The sequence below is a fragment of the Falco cherrug genome, chromosome 10, assembly GCF_023634085.1.
Source record: "Falco cherrug isolate bFalChe1 chromosome 10, bFalChe1.pri, whole genome shotgun sequence".
NCBI lineage: Eukaryota > Metazoa > Chordata > Aves > Falconiformes > Falconidae > Falco > Falco cherrug.
In genome coordinates, this window is record NC_073706.1 from 22964852 (window position 1) to 22983574 (window position 18723).

At 38.8% G+C, this 18723-nt stretch overlaps 1 protein-coding gene across 5 annotated transcripts in view; it reads left to right on the forward strand.

The window, feature by feature from the left end:
- The first annotated feature begins 16147 nt into the window (after positions 1 to 16147).
- The window catches only part of GAS2 (growth arrest specific 2), a 98234-nt gene continuing 95658 nt past the window's right edge, over positions 16148 to 18723 (forward strand). For 2 of the 5 annotated variants that reach the window (XM_055722587.1, XM_055722589.1), the window contains exon 1: positions 16154 to 16431. The gene's annotated coding sequence lies outside the window, so the exon portion shown is untranslated. Of the gene's footprint in view, positions 16432 to 16865; positions 16989 to 18723 lie in introns of those variants that run through there. The other 3 variants (XM_055722591.1, XM_055722588.1, XM_055722590.1) reach the window with 3 other exon arrangements.

Here is an 18723-nt window from a genome sequence, read left to right on the forward strand (position 1 = left end):
CGCGCGCGTGAGCTTTCCTGCTCAACTTGGATTACTTTTTAAAAAGAACACGTAAAAGTTTACTTCTAGGCCTTACATAAGCCTTTGGTTGTTTAATATCAATCTGTTTCTCTTATTAGTAACTTGTAGTAGTCTCTCATACTGTTTGAAGTTGTGGTTTTATGTGTATTTAATGGCACATAAGCTATGCAGTCTATTTTTTTCCTAATGAGAAATGGAACCCACAAAACTATCTTAAAAAAAATCATAAAGACTATGTGTGTCAGTGCGTGAGGTTTCCTTCTATGGAAAATGGGGAAATATGTTAAAGTAGTATTTTTCAACTGTTTTGAAGAATTGTCACTTCAGTTACACGTTTGTTACTAAAAAGTAATCTTTGTTTTGTGTGATATAAAAGCTAAGAAGAATGGGGCATAGTTTGTAGGACAGGCTAGAGCACAGATTTACAGTTGCAACATGTTGGACTGTTGAAGCTCTTTGCTATATGCTTTTTGCAAGTAGCTATAATAGTTTGAATAGGAGTAACCAGTATTTCTTGTGTTGTGGGTTTTGGTTTTGGGTTGTTGTTTGTTTTCTCCAAAAGTCTATTTTTTTAGTTTTCATTTTAAAAACGAGCTTTAAATTAAAGGTCTTTGGGAGTATTCATGTACCACTGTGTTGAGCTGTAGTATTTCTCCGCTACGGCTTTTGGTCGATAAGATACATGACAGAGAAAGCTGTTGAGCAAGTAAGAAAAGCATCTGTTACATACAGAACCTGGGAATTCATTTCTACAGCTCTCTAAAAACAAGCCTACTTTTCAGTGAAGCACTGCAAAACTGTTTCACAAGCCCTGCATGTTGTATGAATTACTGCACTGTTTTATTTAAGCTGAGAAGTCAAGTAAAATATTCATATGAAGTTTTATGCAACTGGTGAGTTTCTTCACTCTCATTATGGAGCCAGTAAAATTCACCCTGGCAGGGAATGTCAGTTTTGAAGCAAAATTGGTCAAAGTAGCCAGAAGTCTGTATTCCATTGTTGTGTTTTCCTTCCTCTTAGAAGCCATATTGGCTGTAACACAGTTAAACCATTTCTCCTGAACAGAAATTTGGAACAGTCTTTACTCAGTATAGCTAGCATTATAAAAGTCCAAAATGGTCTTTCCTTAGGTAGGAGCTGTTGCTTCGAATTACAAAAATGAATACCTTGACAGAGATGTGTGATCATCTTCTATATTCTGGCATCGTTGTTAAATGTAAGGAGGTTTGTTTATCTGCCTCACAATTGCATGCTAGGCACAAAGTTGCCCCCCTCATTATGGAGTGTGTTATGTATATTGAGGTCTGTGAACTTGTGGACCATTGTTGCAGATTTCCTTCCTATTTCTGCAACAAACCTTGTGGAAAAAGGAGGCTATTAGCCAAGCCAGTACCTGGCAGACTACGTCACCCCTTCCATAAGTTCTGGTGAGGTGCTTTATAATTTTTCAGCAACGTAATTTCTGATAGCTCAAAATTTAGGAAGGCTGTGGAGGGTTTTTAGTATGAGGTCAAACTGCATAATAAAGGTATTGAACCTACTTATTTGTACATCAGTGTGAGCCTCAGAGTGTACAAAAGGCATATCTGTCAGCAAGGGGATTTCCCTTGATACCTCTTCAAGCTATGCTTAAGTTAGGATAGCGTAGTAAGTCCTGCACGTGCTGACTGTAGCGCACCAGTGTATTAATAGCAATGCCCGTTGTCATGAGTCAGACCTCTGATTTTCAGTAGCTGATGTCAATGATCAAGCAGCAGTTATATAATGCACTAGAGTGAAAACTGATTGAAAATCCTTGTGTTGAAAGATTGCTATATATAATATCTGCCACTACTGAGATAACCTAAAACCCACTCCAATTTAGGAATTTTGCCTATGCCTGGCTATACCAAAACTGAACTTTCAGGGAACTGATATAAACAGACAGACTTTGCTGCCTAGCCTCATTTGTAATTTTGATGCTCTGAGTCAGGGCTATGCTAGCAAAGTTACTAAGCTAGGTTGTAGCTCTTCGGTATTCTAGACATACATGTATGTAAAACTGAGCAGCAAATCACACCACTCTTTACTAACTGTGAATAGTCAATTAGAAGTGGAGTTATTACACACTTATGAAGCTCCCTCTCACCAGGTGAGCCATGTTAAATGATCCTATTTGCACTCTAAAATCAGTTGCAGTTGTTCAGTGTGTATTACCTACAACTGTTTTTGCCTTAAAGTTGTTTAAGCTAATGCATTTTAGCTTATGTTTGCTTTGGGATAAGAGCATGCAGTCAGTTAATGTTGCCCAGCTGATGGACATGAAGGTAGTAGTTGTGTGCTTTGATCACTTGCCATTGTTTGTTATACCTTTTGTGGAGGTTTCATTTGCTGTCTGTTGTGGCAGTGGGTTTGATAGATTGCAGCATATACTGATTAGAGTCTTTGTCTACATGCCTTTTTCCAGGCTTGTTTTCTGTTGAACCAAGAAAATTCCTAGTGACTTATGTTAAGCGCTCCTATTATAGGATCAGGTGTACAAATTCAGCTTTCTAAGGCAGTACGAATGCATCCCCTCCTTTTCAGGGTACCTGTTAAGATGTCTCTTAAAGAGCTATCTGTTTTATAGAGTATCTTGTCAGAATCCTCTGAAAATAATATTCCATAAAGCTTGAATCATAAAACACTGGCTATGGCTAAAGGTTTGTAACTTTGACATATAATGCCGTGGTGCTTGTATCAAGTCAAGCATACTAGGACTAAGCTTAGTCTATAGCAGCATGGGTTTAGTGTTCAACAATAAAGTGTCTTTTACAAGTGCTGGGGTGGGGTAGAGGCAAATCTGTACATTTCAGAACAGCAACCCAAAAGTCTTTCCTACTCATAGATTCTGTGTCTTTCCATGACAGTTAAATTGCTGTCATTCACAAGAGTACAGGGAGATCTTATAAACACACTTTCATGTTGGAATTGGTTATATTTTTCACTTACAAAGAAGATATATAAAACTCAATGCAATACGACTATGTATAGAGCTATTTATATGTATGTCTGGGTTCTAATAACTTAAGTTACTTGGATTTTTCACTTTCATTGCCCTAATATCCTGAGAACATCTTAAATTATCACATACACTAATATTGCTCCTTCATAGCTCTGTATATTGTCTTTACAAATAATACATGTCTGCATATACAGAGATAGCTACGTTATAACACACACATGCACATGCTGGATAGACATTTCTCTTTTTGAGCAATAAGGCTTTTAAGTATCTGTTGTTTCCATTTTCATGTCTCCAAAGCTTTTATGTGAATTCTTCCAGCACATTTCTCATTATTCGCTCAGCCTTTCCCCTGCTGAATGGCTGGGGCTTCCAGACATATAACCTGAAATGTCCTGGGAGAATGTACATAAAAACAATAAAGCCAAGGAAATGGAAACCACAGAATATATACATAAATTTTTTTCAGTCTTTGCTAAGAAGCTCACTGGTTAATATTTACAAAGGAATTCAATTTTCCATATTAACATCCTTTTTGCTGTGAAGCAAATGTGGGAGAGTGGGATGGTAAGAGTCATTACTTAAGTGAATGGTGGAGTTATATGTTAATCTCATTAATGATTAAAATATTTTACTTTTCTCCATCCTAGTACATCAAGAAAAACATCCAATGGAAAAAAAAAATCAGATAAATGGCTGAATCAAGCAAATGTTAATACACAACTTTAAAGGAATTTTTCTTCCTTTAAAAAAAAAATTAAGGGTTTTTTTGCTTGTTTATTTATGTAAACACATGTAAAAACACTAGTTTGTTATCTACAGTCATAACATCCCCTGAAAGGAGATAATTAAAACTGCTATACCTGCTTATAGGATCAATAGCACAGTAAAATAATTTCAGTTTCTGTTGAAGGCTGCTTGATAGTCAGTTGTGTACCTGTCTCTGGGAAATGCTTCTGGCAGGTTTTGGTAGGACCTTCCTGACAGTAAGCTTCTCGTATCACAGAAACCACTACCATAACTGTGATACTGTCCTGATATTGATAATTTCTGCAGAAGGGACAGGCCAAGTAAATGCAGACTTAATCTTTTTTCCTATCTCCATAGTTTCTAACTTGATGGTGTTCTTTAAGAGGTTTTCCCCACATTTTATAGAAAATACGGGTATTTAATTAGACAAATGGCCAGAAAACAAAATATTTTGATCTACTGTTGCAGTTTTCCACAGCAGTTGGGATTTGTGTATTTCGTATCAATTCCATGTTATTTTGGTTGTCTAACTTTGTTCCTGGCCCAGTGCTGAACTATTTGTATAATGGCAAAGGTTGGAGAATTTGTGTATATCCAAAAGGCATCGCAATATGGGTGATATATGGATTAGAATATGCTATTTCATACCTGAACCTGAGACGTTGCCACTGGTTTTCTCAATAAGACAGGAAAATAGCAGTACTAAACCAATGAATTGTATTTGCAGAAAAGTATAGCAATTTTATTTTATTTTTTTTAAAAAGCAACAGATATGAGATTCTAGCACAAAGGATATTTGCATAAATCTAAAAGCCAGCAGGAAAAAAATTCTTTATAATTCATATGTTTGGATGGGATGAAGGTGATGGGTCAAGATGAATTCCTAGAATTAAGGCAAAAGTCTGAAAGGCAGGTCTTCTTTAGTAAAGGTCCCTTTTCTTTTCTTTTTCTTTTTTTTTTCTTTTTTTTTTTTTTTTTTTGTAAGAAGAAGGTAATGAACACCCAGTATTAAACCTGGAAATAATCAATTTCATATTAATTTTTTTTCAGCAAAACCACTGTTCTTAGCTGAAACCACTGCTGCAAACATCCTCATATTTATTGATATTACAATAGTTACCCTTAGTTTGAGAGAAATACATTTGTAACTGCATCAAGGAATAATTATGCTCTAATGAATGTATTGGAGTTTTGTGCTCTGCATGGAGAAAATAACACTTGTGAAACAATGGAAATTTATTGTTTGTGTTTGTTTTTCTTTCTGTGAAATGCTGATTCTCACCAGCATTAGAAAATATGTGAAGATCTGTTAACTGATAACTTATGACCCTTGAGGTCTGGAGTTTGTTCCCTTGCTTTTTGTAGGAAGAGTTGGATCTAACAGTTCTTAGAAAAGGGACAATACAGATCAAATCTTCCACACAAAACTTGCCTATGATTGACTGTTCAAAAACACCTAAGGGAGTTAGGCGCCTTGCCACAATAGCAAGTCAATGGGAACCAGATGCCTAAGGGTCTTAAGAGCTCTCAAAAATCTGTGTATTTGCAGAGATGATTGTGTCCAAGTTAGGGATCCTCATCCATCTAGCAAAAGCATTCTGTGCATCTGGCAATAGTCATGATTGAAGGTTTACACTGGAAACTTAACAGTTTATAATCTGGGTGTAACTTGCTTAAATACTGCAGTCCTAGTGGATAGCTGCTCTGAACTATAGTATAGAAATTGTTTATCCAAGAGAATAGTCCAGAGAATTTCCATGGGAGTAATCAGAGCCATTTTTTAAATCTTGAAATTAAATTTGCTTCTATTTTTTTTGATCTTTGCTATCAGTGATTTCACTATGAATGAGGGGTTAGAATTTTATACTGAATTAAGTTTCAAATAAAATGACTTGGGATAATTAAAAATGTTACTTTAGATAAAATCTGTATGGTTTGTATATTTTGACTCAAGTGAATATTTTTGAATTAAATTATTTTAAAAATTAAAAAATGAAACATTTGTTTAAAAAAAATGTTGAGGAAGGGGAGTTTCTTTCACCCCGACAGGTTATTACTCTAAGCGGAGAATTTCTTTGGGAGGTTTGACTTCAAGGGTCTTTCCAGCCTTCCATTGAAATATTTTGAACCTTCTCTTACTAGTTTGAATGGATGTTCACTGGTTTGCGCTGCTTTTCCCAGACTGGATCTATTCAAAGCACTTGGAAAAAAAGAAAGGGTCTTGTGAGTCTCTGTCCTATTGACAAGATAGAGATACATGGCCTGGTTCAAAATTACCCTTTCTCTTGTTGGTGTGGGAAGAGCTGCAGGAGACAAAGAACTGGAAATGTAGTGGCTGCCTGGTAGGATGCAGTTGTTTCTCAAACAGTAGGCTTAACATGATGGGTCGATATCCAAATGGAAATCTTTCTGCTTTTGCTTACATTATATTGTTTTCTTGTTTGTTTCTCTGAATATATAACTGTTTCTCGTAGCATTTAATTCTTCCTGGTTTCCAAGTCCTTTTCTTTTACATTTTTTGCAAAGTTTTCACATTGGCATGATTTCAGCATGTGTGTTTGTTTCATAGTAAACATGTAAAGTTCATAGTTATGCAGAGTGCATTGGCTCCAGGTGATTTGTCCTGCAAATAGGCACCTTTTACCAAACTTGCTACTATGGCTAATCCATCGCTATCTCAGGTAATCTGGATTAACTAGTTTAGTGGGAGGTACTGACTTAGATATTGGTCAAAAATCATGTTATTTCAAATGATGTTATTTCAAGAATTATGCTTTTTCAATTTTTTTTATTTTTACATGTTGTTTTAATTAGTAAATTGCAAACAGTGACCTTGGTCCCATTTTGAGTATTCCTCCAGTTACAATACTAGCAGACATAATAGTAGTTTAGTCCATCAGTTTTGGTCACAGATTGCCCATTACATTGGTCCCCAAAGTGATTCAGCATCCCAGTTCTTAACAGCTCACTGAATTTTCCTGCTCGGTTGTAACTGGTCTGTATACGAATTACTGCCATGTTCAGCAAAATCCATGGAATTTTTCCAGATTGTTGGGGAGAATTTTGTTAAACTTTGCAAAACCGGGAGTTTTGTGAGATTTTATTTTATTTTTCAAGGAGACATATTTCAGACTTTTTTTTCCTAAAACGTACCCTTTGTGGGCCTGGCGTTCTTTGTACTTGCTCCACTTACACAGTAGTGTAAAACTCTTGGCTTAGTTAGTGTTTCTCCTGATTTCTGTCTTGTATAGCATTTCATGAAAAAGCAGCCAGTGAACTCTGTTTACCCACATGATGTGAAGTATGACTATCTGTTCTACTTAGGCTACCATATTTATTATTAGGTTAATAATCTAAGTTTTATTACTAGAGTAATAAAATTTACAGTTACCCAAATAAAGTTATAATTTTTATCTACGTCCAGTAAGGCTTAGTGTATGCTACAGCAGCAGATGTGTATCACCATTTACGCCTTGGTAGATCACTACGTATTTTTGTTGACTTTTTTTTTTCCTACAAAGCAAAATTTCACATGCATAGCTACTGGAAATAATAAGTTCCTTATGATGGATTTAGACCCTAACTCTGGCATATATTAAAACTGAAATATTTCATATTACTGTCTTTCTCATCTTGTTTTTTGTTGAATGAAGCCTGAGGGCCACAGATAGACAGTACAGTATTTGGTAGCAAATTCCATATAAAATTACTAGCATCCAAATATCTCGTGCTATCATGTTATTCAGATAACTGATCTGAATATTCAGTCTTAGTTCCTTGGCCTACTTTGTTCCTAATTCTTCTCACTTATCAGGCCTATGATATTTTGCAAAAGAATTTTTTCAGATTTGTTGAATTATTTCTTAATTTCACTGTCCTGTGGGCTCTTGTGACTTGTGACAGATGAGGAAAAAGCAGCATACTAAATTAAAGGTCACAGAAAATTATTTTTAATACTGGAATTCTGACTTTGCTTTTATAGCAAGCATGGCTATAATGTTCACAAGGTTAAAAAACTAGCTTTCTATCTATAGCTTTCTCTCTTCATTGTTGGTTTTGGGCATCTGGTTTCAAGGTTGGTCTGAAATTTGATCTTACTCAAATTCTCTCAATGCCTTTCAGCAACATATGTCATTAACGAAGGGAGCTGGGTCTCACCATTGTTTGCAATTTAGCCTATGACAGGCAGCAGGAAAGCAGAACAGTTTTGGCCAGCCCCAATTAGCAAAACATGCCCAAGGCATAGGCTATAGCATAAACAGAGGTATGTCAGGCTTCTCCCTAGAAGGAAACCAATGGTGTACACTTGGCAATGATGCTTTGTTTTTATTCTGAACAAGAAACCTGTTGGACAAAATCAACTCCTTATTTTGACATTGGTATGGTTAACAGCAAGGATAAAGAATCATTCCCAATGAAGAAGGAAGATAAACGAAAAGGATGATCTGTGGGTTGCAGGTGCTGAAGAAACATTTACACAAAATAATCACTTTCTAAATAAAAAATGTACAGAACTACAGAAGCATTTTTTAGTCTGAAAAAAACATACTAAAAAAATAAAGACTTTGTCTTTTGCCAGCAATTAGATATTACTTTATCGTGTTTCAGATTGTAATGCTATGAACTGGGAAGATTCTTCTGAAGGAAACTGCCATTCCACAACATGCCTTTGCATGAAGAATTATGTCACAGAGATGATTCTGGAATTGAGCAACTTCTTCACAGCAAGAGGAATGCTTGCAAAAGAGGTAATACATTAAAGTAATATTTATCATTTCTGTTGACTCCTCAGTCTGTGACATCAAAATGTTTAATAGCTGCCTCTTACTTCACAACCCTCATGAGATACACTTAATAATCATCTTATGTATTGGAAGTCTGAAGCATCTAGAAGATTAAGTAACTTTCCCAAGATCACACACAGATTTCTTGTTTTGTTATGACAGCAAGTGATAACCAGAGCCAAGAATATTCCCAAAACACCTTACTTCCCCTCTCTAATAGCATATTACCAGATATGTGGTTTGCAGGATAAGGAAGAAGGAAAGAGAGAGAAGGGAAGTATATGCAGGACTGTTCTATAAATTGAATTATTAAACCAAGCCCATCTTTATATAGTTCTCGCTGCCCACTAACGTCAGAATACTTTACAAGACAAAGTTTTTATGAATATGCCTATTCTACAGATGGGAAATCTGAAATAAAAAGTGATTCGACAAAACTCATGTGACAGATACATTTGCAGGGCTGGGAAAAGGAATGGAGTCTCCCAACCCCCTTGAGACAGGAATAACTTATAGTCATTAAATGTGCTGGCATTCATCCTGTTTCATTTGGCAGTGTAATACAGTGTGAAGGGAATGGTGTTCTTTCCATTAGGAATGCTTCGATGATGCCACTTTAGTAGAAGAATGAAAAGGAATGCTGGACTTGAAGCATTCCCTAAGGTGTAAGACTGACTGTTTGAACTAAGCAGCTGGAGAAAGAAACCCAGGAAAATAGAAATAGAAATAGTATCTCAACTATACCTTCGGAGGAAAATTAATTTGTAAAGTCAGTGGAGGGTAAGGTTGATGCATAAATGCTGAAGAGTGGTGTCAGAAACACCAGGACAGAGGCTGGGAGAAATGTGAGGGTAGTGTGGAAAGAAAATTAAACTCACAGAAATGCAAATGAACACCTAGTTTTTCCTGTAAGGACCCATCTATGTCACTTCCATTATGTTGCTGGCCAGGCAGTGAAGCTCTTGAATTTCATTGTTACAAAGGCAGGTTTATTACAAGTTACTTGTTTTGTAAACGTGCGTCACTTCAAATGGTGTAGAATTAATTATCTGCCATTTTTTACTACATGGACAGAGAACGTGAGAAAAGAAGTGAACTTGTGAGACAGCCAAAGAATCTGCTGCTTTATGGAGTTTTCATATGGAAACAGGGTCCTAAATTGCCGTGCAGAAGTTGTTCCAGTGACTAGGCTGGAGTATCTCTATGAAATGGCTATATTTTCACTAGGTAGCCAGTAGGGAAGTAAGAAGACGTATTTGTCTTCCAGAGGCCTGTACAGAGATACCTCTGTATGTTTCAAACCAGACTTGCTTCTGATTTGAGCTTAGCATTTCCATTTAGGTGTATCAGATCGTTAGCTAGCCTTTTGAAATACATTTTTCCCCATTCAATAAAATATAGTGATAATGTCTTTAAGAAGTATGGACCGGGGTAGTGTGGGAAAGTATTGGTGCGGATATGATGAGCTTATGAAGACCTGGAGAGGGGTCCATAGGGCTGTTAAGAAAAGATTCAAAGCTATATGTATCTACAGTTCTCTCACATTTGGAATCACTGCTGATAATTTAGTTCTTATAAACTAGGTACAAAAACCACCTCATCTGATTTCATTAACATTAAAAGGAATTTTACTGTAGGTAATATTAGGGACAGAATTGGGCCTTGGTTTATGCTAAATAGGAAGTCAACAAAATATTTTCATACAAAGGCCACTAACAAAGGGAATAAGTTAATAGGAAGGGAAATTCAAACAAAGAATATTAAGGATTTTAAGAGAAACCTAGGTATGTGTCAGGAGAAGGACTGCATTGAAAGACAAAAAGAGGGAAGGCAGGATGGTTTTGACCAGCCAACGTGGTCAGATGTCACTACACTGTTAGAACATTTTCTTGTTTAAAAGAATTTTTCAGTTCTTGAATAATGAATTGGTCTGCTCGTATTCATGGTCTGGAAAATTTGTGACTTGTGAGAAACTGTGACGTGGACATCTGGACTGCTTGTAAATTGCCTCCCAAAGCCAGTGTTCATCTGTTTATTCCTATGAAAATTAGTTTGTGTATTTGAGTCAGCTGCTACAAGAAGCTGATAAAATGATTCCAGAACACCTGTGATACAAGAAGACAATGTTGCTGTGGTAGGTGTTGGCCTCCTTAGATACTCTTTTTCTCATTGCTGTTTTTGTGCCTTTGGTACTTACAATCTGATGCTTCTATGTGACCTTAGCACCTTATTTTTAGTGACTTTTCCATCCCAAGTAGGAACCAACCACAAAATCTGGCTTTCTTGTAAAATATAAGGAACAGAGATCAAATGAGCATTTCCCCTTCACTTCATTTACCTGTGAGCTAGTTCTGATAGGAATTTGAGTTGGTTTCAGTCGCTATATTGTCTCCTGAGTCACTTCCAATTGCTACGTTGTCTGGTAGGGATCACAGTGCAGTATGAGCTGTAGTTGGACAACGTTTCAGTTCTGTATGTGAGTTGCTTTCACTTCAAGGAAGGTGTTAGGAGGCCTGTCTAATCTATCTAGTCATTTAAATGATCTCTATCCATTTAGTATCTGAGATCCTTGTATTTAAGAAGGAAAAAATAATAACAGTCTGTCTTGTTAATGTTTAACTCGCTGGTTTAGAGACAGATCGTTGCACTTTAGTTGTCAGACACAACACAGAATCTGGCCTGGTAATCACTGTGTTAACCCCAGTGGTTTTTTGGCACATCAACTGCATGCTCGGTACCCATGAATAAACTATTATGACACTTGGCTGAAAACCAGCTTTCTATATAAATGTGAATTGTGATGTCTTCATGACAGTGGTGCATATTCCACAATGTATGTTGCAGTGATGCATGTATTATACACCTGTAGCTTTTGAGCAGTTTATATATGCTGGTCATATGTCACAGTATGTCAATTCAAGTATGTGCACTCCATGATGACAGAAAACTGTCTGTTATTGGGTCAAATTTCATTGAGGTGTTTTCCTTAACATTGGTGAATATTATTCTGAAAGATTAGAAGCAGGTGTGTTGTAGTAAATATGATGCAGAGGAGACAGTAAACTTGATTTTAGGCTTACAATGACCAAAACTTGTTCTTACATTACAGCAGTCAGTTGCGCATTTAAGATTTAAAAAAAAAAAAAAAAAAAAAAAAAAAAGAAAGAAAATTGTAATTAAGTCACGTATAATAAATAGAAAGTACATCTCTTGCAGAGTAAGTTTGTGAGATGGAAGAATAGAACATACTATATTTATGGTGAAGGAATTTTTTTGCAGTTTATTCGTAGACCTTTAAAATGAATATTCTACCACAGGTTTGAAGAAAGTTCAATTGATTACAAAGTCTGTGTGTGTTGAACTGAATTATCAGAGGATGAAATTAACTTACAGCATGCCTTATTTTCATGATAATTAAAATGAAAAATCATGTGTAACTGAATTAATATTAAGTTTTACCTATTCATGTTTTCTCCACATGTTCTTCAAATTGCCAAATACTAAATACATTTTAAGTAGGACTTACATAATATAATCCAACAGTTTTAGGAAAAAATGTAAAATTAAAAGGTACCTGGTACCAGTTAGTACAATATATTTCAGTGAGTTCCACAAGGAGATATTTATTGATCACAGGCCAGCAAGGTCACTGACTACTCTGCCTTTTTTAAAAGTCAATTCTTTTAATTTTTTTTTTTTTTTTTTTTTTTTTTGCCAAGCACTATAACATTGGGACAATGCTTGGTCGTTTATGAAACATTCTGTGCTCATTGTGGCTGCTCATACTCTAGCAAGCTGACTCAAGTATTGGCAGTTTTGAATCACCTCTGACTCCACATCTTTTGAATTTTAATTTCTGTGGTATATAATGAAAGAAAGAACAGAGTAAATATATTTCTGTCTTCCAGATCTGCGTGAATTTCAGTTAAATAGTTTAATTGTTCAGTCCCTTTAGCAGCAAGAAATCAACAGGTATTACATTCTCTACTCAATATACATTTTATTCATAGTTTCTGCTACTCACCCCAGTTGCTGTCTCCCATCCATGTCTTCTTAGCTGACCAAGGCATGTCCTGTTTAATGGCTGTGTGTGCTTTAAGAGTTGATACAGAATTGGGATGCCGATCATAAATTACATAGTAATCATTATATTTGACTGACATTACACTGGTCAGTTAGGACACTAAGTACATAATGAAGCAGGAGTATTTGGGAAATTTGCAAGGTCACTAGGAAAGCGTGATCTAGAGATATGCCAAACCAGATGCCTGTATGTCTTCTCCTACTAAGAACTACATCCTTCTCTCTACATTCTCTCTCTCCTGCTCTGTTTTCTTCCTCCTGCTCAGTGGCTACTCCTTCAGCCCCCTGTGCATTGATAACCCTTTGATCTAGGTAATTTTCCCATTTATAAGTGACCTGCAAGGTACATTCTTAAGAAAATCCGCACGATGATATAACATCCACAGGTCACCAGAGATGGTTATTATAAGTCAGTTTTAGAAAAGGGCTGAGGAATTTAATGGCTTAAAATGGGCCATTGTGATCATCTTTGCTGACCTCATATTCCCAAATTTGATCTCTAATTATCTATGCATCAAGATTTATAATGTGCAACCAAATTAGATTAAATACTGCAGAATCTTTAATCCTGAATTTTTGTCCCAAATCATAGAAAGTTTATGACATCTTTAGATAGAATTTGCTGCAACTCAGCCAATTATCCACATCTTCTATCTCTTTTGAGAGTTAATATTCCCTTTCTACTGTTAAAATTATCTAAATGACAATGTGTAGAACCATTTTGTCTTAGTCATGGTGGTAATTTTGCTCAGATTTCCTTCATGTGCATATGACTACCAAATGAGCTTTACCTTCCACAGTCAATGCACGTTCTCCTGCTCCCTCTCTCCCCTCTCTTTCCTATGTCTGTCTTCAAATGATCATTTATTCATATGCCTGATCATTGTGTTGTCTGTTTGGAAGAAGACTGTGTCAAAAATATTGTTGGAACCTGTAGACACTGTAAGTTGCAAGTGTGGGGAGCTAAGATTGTTCATGTAGAGAAGCGGCGAAGAAAATAATAGCATTTCAGAAGGAAACTTTGAGTTCTTCCTCAAAGGTTAGTGAGTATATTATTGAAATAGCCTTATGTAGAAAATAGAAGTGTACTGTGGCTTCAAAGTTATTGTGCCAAATTTGAAAACTAAATTCTAATGCTTAAGTGCAAAACAGAGAAGTTGTAGTCCTTGCGTTCGTAGCTGCGGTGTCACTGCTGGAACTTCCATACTTCTATACATTTCAGATGATATTTGGCATTGTGCTCCTCTCAGTCTTGCTTGTATAAGACTTGATCTGACCTTCAGGTTTTTTTATTTTGCTTAACTGCTGTACTGGGTGTTGCACATTGCTCGTTCAGATACATTCTTTATGAAACGATGGTAAGAAACTAATAACTGAAATAAAAAGAGGTAGGAGAAGATCCATAGGTTGTGTATCTATGAATGTATGCGATTTTACTACCACCTGATTTTAGATTATTCTTTGGTACAAACTGACCATATCAGGAAGCGCATAACCAATTTTGGCTTCAAAATCTTACAACTGCTTTTTCAGCCCTTCCCACTGGTACATATGCAAATTCACACACAAGATTTATTGCATGACGTCTGGAAAAGCCTTGGCTTAACTCCCTGCATAGAATTGCTCCTAAAATTGATAGAAATCTTGTAACTTCAGAGTACACATGAACCTTGAGAAGCTTTTACTGGCGACACAACTGCTGCTTAGGGGAGGGGAGCATTTTCCAACTTCTCTATAAAGTGACAGGATTTTTAAGTATAGAGGACACCTTAACAGAATTGGTCTCATCTCAAGCTGGTTTTTATATTGAGGTGACACATAAATTGGATTTAAATTGTTGCTAATTATTTAGAAAAAATCTTTCTGAAGGTCAGATAAAACCTCTGTAAGATAATTAAGTGCATACAGGAATCTGCTCATCAGCTCAACATCTGTTCCACCCCAGTGCATTTTTGGGATGTCTGAGGACATTTTTCTTACCTCTGCGCACAACCCCCCCCCACCCCCCCACCCCCCTTCTTTCCCTGACCAAGAAATTGGATGAGCCAAAGAAAACAGTCATGGCCAGGGACATCCAGATTTATCTAAACAAAACAAAACTAGGATTTCATTTAATTCTGGGCTGTTACGCACATAGTACCTGGCTAGAGCTCACCATAGCTAAATACATCAGCACACTGATGAATGCTCTCATTTAAGTAGCACTCATCACAGCAGTTAATAGTCCATCAGAACGGCATCATACGAGTATAGGAATATAATAAATAACGAAAGATGTGTGTATTCTGATTGGCTAGCAATGAACATCTGCTGCTCAGAGAAAAGGAATTTGCTTACAGTGCAATTATTGAAAAATAGCCCGGCATTAATTGTGCAAATCATGTTTTCCCAGCAGATCAGAGTACAAAGAAATGAATGTAACTAAAAATTAAGGGTCAGCTTGATGTGCTTTTCAGCAATCAGGTTAAAACAATTCTTTGAGTATAATTATACGTAATGTGCTTTTCCTAGAACAACTTAATTATTTTAATTTATATATATTGATAAAATAAGTGGGTATACCACTGTGAAAGAAAAATAAATGTGCTGTTTGACTGGAGCACTCCTATGGAAAGTGATAACATGATACCATGAGGAAACTGAACAAGACAATCTACATCCATGCATTAAGAGATGCAGGAGTCTGAACATCTGTTTCCCGCTATTGAATTCACAAAAGGGGCTTCTCTGGGCAGGGAATGAGTGAATAAACAGCAGTTGGAGAAGGTTATCCCTGACATTTAACAAAATGTTGAAATTTCACGAAAATGATATAAGGTGAGAACGAAATGACTGAAATAAAGGTGTGCTAAGAGTTAGCTTGGCAATCAAAGCGCAGGCATACAAGAAGAAGCAAAACCCTTACCCATCACTGTGCTTAAAGTGTAATTTAAGAATGATTGATGTATGAACGGCATACGTTTTTTGTTCAAAAGAGACTACCAGGTAGCATGTAATTGTTTTGGTGAAATGTACAATGAAACAGTTCCCCAAGATGTTCCTTTAGCTGGGGGTGGAGGAGTGACAATTAAAAGAGGTGCTACTAAGTGTTAAAAAATTCCAGACACAACCAGTAAAATTAAAGAAAAGGAGAGTTTTATTTTGGATGTGAAATTTTCCTTTCTCCTTCCACCCTTCATTCTTTTTCCACAATAAATAGTCTTGGAAAGAGAGTAATAATAATAATAAAAGAGAAACGGACCCAAGCACCAACTCACTGCCAAAGGCTGTAATAGAATATCTCAGCATTTCAAGGGTAAAATCAGTGTGAACTGCGTTTGCCGTCCGTCTGAAAAAAAGTAAGTTTGTAACTTCCGTTCAGTCTGTGTGGACTGCTGGAGTATAGGAAATCGGTTTCGGAGAGGGAAAAAAAAAAAAAAAAAACCAACAAAAAACAAAAAGGGGGAAGGGAGAAAAAAAAAAAAAAAAAAAAAAAAAAAAGGTTTCCCAACGAGAGCGCGGAGCGGACAGAAGTATGAAGAGCGGCAGCGCGGCTGTTGCCGGTCTGCGCTGCTCAGCTCGGGGGCACGGCGGCGGCTGGAGGCGGGGGGCAGCGAGTGCAGCCCCGGGGGCGGCGGGGGGAGCCCTGCCTGCCCGCCAGCCCGCCCGCCCCGGCAGCGAGCACCGTGTCTGCCCCGGCGGCGGGGGCTCGCCCGGCCGGCCCCACAGCTGAGCCCGCAGCCCAGGTTCCTTTAAATCGAGGGCGTTTCGTGCACTTCGCCGGCTGCCTTCGAGTTTAAGGAGCAAGGGCCCGGGGAACCAGGCGGCAAGGTGAGCTTCGCCTGGCGGTTGTGGAGTAGGTGCTGTCGTTTCTTTGTCACCCGCCGCGTCCCGGGCTGGCCGCGGGGGTCCGCTGGGGAAGTGGCAGGGCTCGGCGCCGGGCCCCGCACGGCCTGCGCGCTGGGGGCTTCCTTCTGTTTGGGGGGTCTGTGGTTTTGCTGTAGGTTTGGGGTTTTAGTTTGTTGTTGGTTTTGTTTTGGTGGTTGGGGGGTTTTTGTTATTGTTACTGTTTTTCCCGCTCTCTGGCTGTCCGGCGTTTGAACGCATTGCGGGGGTGGAATGAGAGCGGCCGTGGGCGTCGCGGGGAGCCCGGAGCGGCTCAGCCGGGGCTGGCTGCGGCTGGCCCGGGGGCTGCTGGCGGGCCGCCCCGGGCATCCCGCGGAGGGTCGGGGGCTGCGGCGGGTTTGCTTGGTCCTGCCCCCGAGGGGCAGAGCTGGAAGCAGCGCTTCTAGCACTCATGGCAAAGCCATTAGCTCAACCTTACTGCGGAGGGGCCCCGAGGAGGACAAACGCATCCCGGCGCGGCGCGGAGCCGGGCTCCCCAGCGGGTGAGCGCGGGGGGGCGGCCGCCGGGCGAAACGCGCGGGCGGCGATGGGGTCTTCGCGTCTCGGCTGGCTGTCGCCCGCCGTGCGCGCCCCTCCGCGCCCCATGGTGGGTCTTTGGGGAGGCTCCGGGTAACCCCGGGTTGCTGGTGGCGCGGGGAGGGGGTGCGGGAGGACGGGGAACGCGAGCCCCGGGGTTGCGGCAAGTGTCGGGTGGGAGGCGGCCAAGTCCGGCTGCGGTGCGGGTGGCTGCGCCCGGCCGGCCCCCTCCGCTGCCCCGAAGGCCAGGCGGGATGAGACCCTTCTCATGCCGACAGCCGGCCTTCCAGCTTCTGGCTTGCCTCCTCAGCTTCTGCATTCAAACCTCGAGAGGGCAGAGACTGACTTTAAGAGGGCTGTGTTTTTCGCTGGTGCTTAATGTGTAAGAAACGAAGGTTGCTGGTTGCCTTACCTAGGGTTGCCATCAGCATCCCACTGCTTTGGTGTGTGCCAGCCGAGCCCGCTGGCTTGCTTTTGGGGTGCTGGGAAGGATGCATTGCAGTCTCCCCAGCGCACTTCCAGCACGCTTCTGACATTGCTTTGAAATTAAAATGGAACAGAAAAAATATTCTTTGCTTTCCATCTACATTAAATTATGAACGGTTCCTTCATGGTGGAGTAGAAGCTGTTCCAAGTGTAGTGGTTTTATGATGGTTTTGTGATGTGGATTGTGATTTAATAGGAAATTAGCTGACAGTCACAAATTCGTATCATATGGCACCATAGGCCATCTGATCAGCATTATAGCGTGGTACCCGTGTTGGAACCACAGCCAAACCTAGATGGAGGTGGTGAGGTGAGGAAGAGTCAGTACTGTCCTTAAGTTCTAGATCTTACTTATTTTAAGCTACTAACCTATTTGGTTATTTCATGTATTTTACTTACAGCCTTATTTAAATTTGCACGCTCACTATGCTAAGTACAACTTCAGCTCCCCTTTACACTTCTTAGTTAGGCTTCACACTAATTGTAGGATGGGATTTAGAAATAGAACTTCATAATTAAAACCAAAGCTGATAATTGAGACACAGCTTGTAATACTGTCTGCATGGTGTGCTTGCAGCAAGAGTCATGTTTATACTCCTTGGAAGATGTGATATGTCTGTTTAAAAGTGTACTTCCTTTTCTAGTTGGTGGTGCTTGAAACTTCTTTTGTACTAATTTTTAATGGCTGTTTTGCTTCGATGAGCAGAAAAACGTAATCGTAAGAGCCAGGCAAAGAGAAGTCAACTTGAGAGTTTTTGGACCATGTTAGGAATCGGGCTCAGTGTCCAGAAGTTGTAATTTTATGAGCAAGTAGATATTGAACATTCTTTAAGTTTTGTTTTGGTCTATGTGAGAAGGACTTTTTGCTTTCCTTTTGGTAGAGGAGACATTATCAAGGCAACAAAATTGTTTCTACTAGGCATAGTCCTGAAAACGTTTAGGCTTCCAATGATTAGCTCAGATTTTTAAGTGCGGTTAACTTCATTTTGGTCTGGCTTCAGACCAAAGGCCTTACAGGTCCAAAATATTGGTAAGCTGTTGTGCCAGGTTCCTCATCCTCGGCTCAAAGCACTGCACACATTTGTAACACATATATTCATAATGTAAAGGACAAAGGCTTCTTGTGATTAAAGTTTACTTTATCAGTGTAGATCACATTTTGATGTAAGCCCTTAAAAATTCTAATTGATTAATGAGTTTCAGATGGTGGTTCCC